Below are 6,000 nucleotides of genomic sequence, written 5' to 3' on the forward strand. Positions count from 1 at the left end.
TCCCTAGCCCATATTACTATCTCAGCAAATTCACAGAAATGTAGGGCCTCGTGGCGCAACGGTAGCGCGTCTGACTCCAGATCAGAAGGTTGCGTGTTCAAATCACGTCGAGGTCAAACAATCACTAAATTGACCTTAGGTCTTTTTTAAATTAAGCAATCCCTACTGCAAGACCCTATAACTAACTCAGCAGATTCACAGAATTGCAGGGAAAATTCCAAAAAGTGCAGGACCTCGTGGCGCAACGGTAGTGCGTCTGACTCCAGATCAGAAGGTTGCGTGTTCAAATCACGACGAGGTCAAACAAACCCTAAATTGACCATAAGTCTTTTTTAAATTAAGCAATCCCTACTGCAAGACCCTATAACTAACTCAGCAGATTCCCAGAATTGCAGGGCAAATTCCCAGAAGTGCAGGACCACGAGGCGCAACGGTAGCGCGTCTGACTCCCGATCAGAAGGTTTTGAAGAATTTGTCTTGGTGACAGTAGCTTCCAGTACACATACAATATAAAGTGACAAGACAAGTAACATAGGTATAAATAAAAAATAGAAAAAATAAAAATAAAAGATTATAAATTATAAATATATATAAAGTTATAAGGTGCTATAATGAAATGTCTGAGGGAAGTATTGCACATGTTTGTTCCACAGTAGCGGAACATTTAAGTGTTCATGAGGTAGATGGCCTGGGGAAAGAAACTTTTCCTGTGTCTGGTTGTTTTTGTGCTCGGTGCTCTGTAGCGTCGACCAGACGGTAACAGTTCAAACAGAAAGTGTGCTGGGTGTGACGGGTCCAGAGTGATTTTGCGAGCCCTTTTACTCACTCTGGATGAGTGCAGTTCTTTGAGTGTGGGAAGGGTAGTGCCAGTGATTCGCTCAGCAGTCCGAACTATCCGCTGTAGTCTACGGAGGTCGGTTTTGGTAGCAGAGCCGAACCAGACGGTGATGGAAGTGCAGAGGATGGACTGGATGACAGCTGAGTAGAACTGTACGAGCAGCTCCTGTGGCAGGTTGAATTTCCTCAGCTGACGCAGGAAGTACAGTCTCTGTTGGGCTTTCTTCACAATAGAGTCTATGTGAGTGTCCCACTTCAGATCCTGAGAGATGGTGGTGCCCAGGAACCTGAATGACTCTACTGCAGTCACAGTGCTGTCCATGATGGTGAGTGAAGGGAGTGCAGGGGGGTTTCTCCTGAAGTCCACGATCATCTCCACTGTTTTGAGCGTGTTCAGCTCCAGGTTGTTATAACTGCACCAAAGAGCCAGCTGCTCCACCTCCTGTCTGTACGCAGACTCGTCACCGTTCCGGATGAGTCCGATAACAGTAGTGTCGTCCGCAAACTTCAGGAGCTTGACAGAGGTGTCTTTAGAGGTGCAGTCATTTGTGTACAGGGAGAAGAGCAGTGGTGAGAGAACACATCCCTGTGGAGCACCGGTGCTGATGGTGCGGCTGTCGGACGTGATTTTGCCCATTCTGACTAGCTGTTGTCTGTCTGTCAGAAAGCTGGTGATCCATTGACAGATGGAGCTAGGGACAGAGAGCTGGGTCAGTTTGGTCTGGAGCAGTGATGGGACGATGGTGTTGAAGGCAGAACTAAAGTCCACGAACAGAATCCTTGCATAGGTCCCTGGTTTGTCCAGATGTTGTAGGGTGTAATGCAGTCCCATATTGACCACATCATCCACAGACCGGTTTGCTCTGTAGGCAAACTGCAGGGGGTCCAGCAAGGGTCCAGTGATGTCCTTCAGATATGCTAACACCAGTCTTTCGAATGACTTCATGGCCACAGATGTTAAGGCAACAGGTCTGTAGTCATTGAGTCCTGTGATCTTTGGTTTCTTCGGGATTGGGATGATGGTGGAGCGTTTAAAGCAGAAAGGGACTTTGCACTGCTCCAGTGATCTGTTGAAGATCAGTGAGAAGATAGAGGCCAGCTGGTCAGCGCAGGTTTTCAGACAGGCTGGTGAAACACCGTCTGGGCCTGGTGCTTTCCTTCTCTTCTGTTTCCTGAAGATCTGACGCACATTATCCTCACTGATCTGAAGTGCAGGGGGGGAGGGGAGGGGGATGGCTGGAGGTGTTGATGGCTGTGTAGAGAGATGGTCAGGGCGGGTATGGGGTGTCTGATCGGGGGTCTCAAATCTACAGTAAAAGACATTCAGCTCGTTCGCAAGATGCTTATTGCTGTCGATGCTGGGGGATGGTGTCTTGTAGTTGGTAATGTCTTTCAGGCCTTTCCACACTGATGCAGGGTCGTTGGAGGAAAACTGGTTTTCCAGCTTTTTGGCATAGCTCTTCTTAGCCACTTCAATCTCCTTTGTCAATGTGTTCCTGGCCTGATTATACAAGATCCTATCCCCACTCCTGTAGGCATCTTCTTTGACCTGACGAAGCTGTCTGAGTTTTGGTGTGAACCATGGTTTATCATTGTTGAATGATAAGTAAGTCCTGGTAGGGATGCATAAATCCTCACAGAAACTGATGTATGATGTTACAGTCTCTGTGAGCTCGTCCAGATCGCTGGCAGCAGCTTCAAAAACACTCCAGTCAGTGCATTCAAAACAGGCTTGTAAGACCTGCTCTGTGTCGTTGGTCCATCTCTTTACAGTCCTTATTACTGGCTTAGCAGTTTTAAGTTTTTGCCTGTAAGTTGGTAGAAGATGAACCAGGCAGTGATCGGAAAGTCCTAGAGCTGCTCTGGCGACGGAGCGATATGCATCCTTTGTTGTGGTGTAGCAATGGTCCAAAATATTATTGTCTCTGGTGGGGCATGTAATGTGCTGTTTGAATTTAGGCAGTTCACGTGTGAGTTTTGCCTGATTAAAGTCTCCGAGAATGATAAGAACAGAGTCCGGGTGTTGTTGTTCTGTTTCTGTGATCAGATCAGCCAGCTGTTGCAGCGCCGTACTCACGTGTGCTTGCGGTGGAATGTAAACACTGATGAGAACGAGCGAGGAAAACTCCCGCGGCGAGTAGAACGGCTTACAGTTAATGAAAAGCACTTCCACATCAGGACAGCACATAAATTGACCATAAGTGAAACCTCTAACAAACTCACAGAATCAAACTCACAGAAACATAGGTCCTCGTGGCGCAACGGTAGCGCGTCTGACTCCAGATTAGAAGGTTGCGTGTTCAAATCACGTCGAGGTCAAACAATCACTAACTTGACTGTAAGCCCTTTTTAAAGTAAGGAATCCCTAGACCATATTACTATCTCAGCAAATTCACAGAAATGTAGGGCCTTGTGGCGCAACGGTAGCGCGTCTGACTCCAGATCAGAAGGTTGCGTGTTTGAAATCACACCGAGGTCAAACAATCCCTCAATTGACCATAAGTCTTCTTTAAATTAAGCAATCCCTACTGCAAGACCCTATAACTAACTCAGCAGATTCACAGAATTGCAGGGCAAATTCCCAGAAGTGCAGGACCTCGTGGTGTAATGGTAGCGCGTCTGACTCCAGATCAGAAGGTTGCGTGTTTGAAATCACACCGAGGTCAAACAATCCCTCAATTGACCATAAGTCTTCTTTAAATTAAGCAATCCCTACTGCAAGACCCTATAACTAACTCAGCAGATTCACAGAATTGCAGGGCAAATTCCCAGAAGTGCAGGACCTCGTGGCGCAACGGTAGCACATCTGACTCCAGATCAGAAGGTTGTGTGTTCAAATAACATTGAGGTCAAACAATCCCTAATTTCACCATAAGTCTTTTTTAAAATTCATGAATCCTTACTGCTAGACCATATTACTATCTCAGCAAATTCTCAGAAATGTAGGGCCTCGTGGCGCAACGGTAGCGCGTCTGACTCCAGATCAGAAGGTTGCGTGTTCAAATCACGTCGAGGTCAAACAATCCCTAAATTGACCATAGGTCTTTTTTAAATTAAGCAATCCCTACTGCAAGACCCTATAACTAACTCAGCAGATTCACAGAATTGCAGGGCAAATTCCCAGAAGTGCAGGACCTCGTGGCGCAACGGTATCGCGTCTGACTCCAGATCAGAAGGTTGCGTGTTCAAATCACGTCGAGGTCAAACAATCCCTAAATTCACCATAAGTCTTTTTTAAATTAAGCAATCCCTACTGCAAGACCCTATAACTAACTCAGCAGATTCACAGAATTGCAGGGAAAATTCCAAAAAGTGCAGGACCTCGTGGCGCAACGGTAGCGCGTCTGACTCCAGATCAGAAGGTTGCGTGTTCAAATCACGTCGAGGTCAAACAAACCCTAAATTGACCATAAGTCTTTTTTAAATTAAGCAATCCCTACTGCAAGACCCTATAACTAACTCAGCAGATTCACAGAATTGCAGGGCAAATTCCCAGAATTGCAGGGCAAATTCCCAGAAGTGCAGGACCTCGTGGCGCAACGGTATCGCGTCTGACTCCAGGTCAGAAGGTTGCGTGTTCAAATCACGTCGAGGTCAAACAATCCCTAAATTGACCATAAGTCTTTTTTAAAATTCATGAATCCTTACTGCTAGACCATATTAATATCTCAGCAAACTCACAGAATTGCAGGGCAAACTCACAGAAACATAGGTCCTCGTGGCGCAACGGTAGCGCGTCTGACTCCAGATTAGAAGGTTGCGTGTTCAAATCACGTCGAGGTCAAACAATCACTAACTTGACTGTAAGCCCTTTTTAAAGTAAGGAATCCCTAGACCATATTACTATCTCAGCAAATTCACAGAAATGTAGGGCCTCATGGCGCAACGGTAGCGCGTCTGACTCCAGATCAGAAGGTTGCGTGTTCAAATCACGTTGAGGTCAAACAATCCCTAAATTCACCATAAGTCTTTTTTAAAATTCATGAATCCTTACTGCCAAGACCATATTACTATCTCAGCAAATTCACAGAAATGTAGGGCCTCGTGGCGCAACGGTAGTGCGTCTTACTCCAGATCAGAAGGTTGCGTGTTCAAATCACGTTGAGGTCAAACAATCCCTAAATTCACCATAAGTCTTTTTTAAATTAAGCAATCCCTACTGCAAGACCCTATAACTAACTCAGCAGATTCACAGAATTGCAGGGCAAATTCCCAGAATTGCAGGGCAAATTCCCAGAATTGCAGGGCAAATTCCCCGAAGTGCAGGACCTCGTGGTGTAATGGTAGCGCGTCTGACTCCAGATCAGAAGGTTGCGTGTTTGAAATCACATCGAGGTCAAACAATCCCTCAATTGACCATAAGTCTTTTTTAAATTAAGCAATCCCTACTGCAAGACCCTATAACCAACTCAGCAGATTCACAGAATTGCAGGGCAAATTCCCAGAAGTGCAGGGCCTCGTGGCGCAACGGTAGCGCGTCTGACTCCAGATCAGAAGGTTGCGTGTTCAAATCACGTCGAGGTAAAACAATCCCTAAATTCACCGTAAGTCTTTTTTAAAATTCATGAATCCTTACTGCCAAGACCATATTACTATCTCAGCAAATTCACAGAAATGTAGGGCCTCGTGGCGCAACGGTAGCGCGTCTGACTCCAGATCAGAAGGTTGCGTGTTCAAATCACGTCGAGGTCAAACAACCACTAACTTGACTGTAATCCCTTTTTAAAGTAAGGAATCCCTAGCCCATATTACTATCTCAGCAAATTCACAGAAATGTAGGGCCTCGTGGCGCAACGGTAGCGCGTATGACTCCAGATTAGAAGTTTGCGTGTTCAAATCCTGTCGAGGTCAAACAATCACTAACTTGACTATAAACCCTTTTTAAAGTAAGGAATCCCTAGACCATATTACTTTTCATGAATCCTTACTGCCAAGACCATATTACTATCTCAGCAAATTCACAGAAATGTAGGGCCTAGTGGCGCAACGGTAGCGCGTCTGACTCCAGATCAGAAGGTTGCGTGTTCAAATCACGTCGAGGTCAAACAATCACTAACTTGACTGTAAGCCCTTTTTCAAGTAAGGAATCCCTAGACCATATTACTATCTCAGCAAATTCACAGAAATGTAGGGCCTTGTGGTGCAACGGTAGCGCGTCTGACT

Source organism: Rutilus rutilus (genome assembly GCF_951802725.1).
Source record: "Rutilus rutilus genome assembly, chromosome: 5".
Taxonomy (NCBI): Eukaryota; Metazoa; Chordata; class Actinopteri; order Cypriniformes; family Leuciscidae; genus Rutilus; species Rutilus rutilus.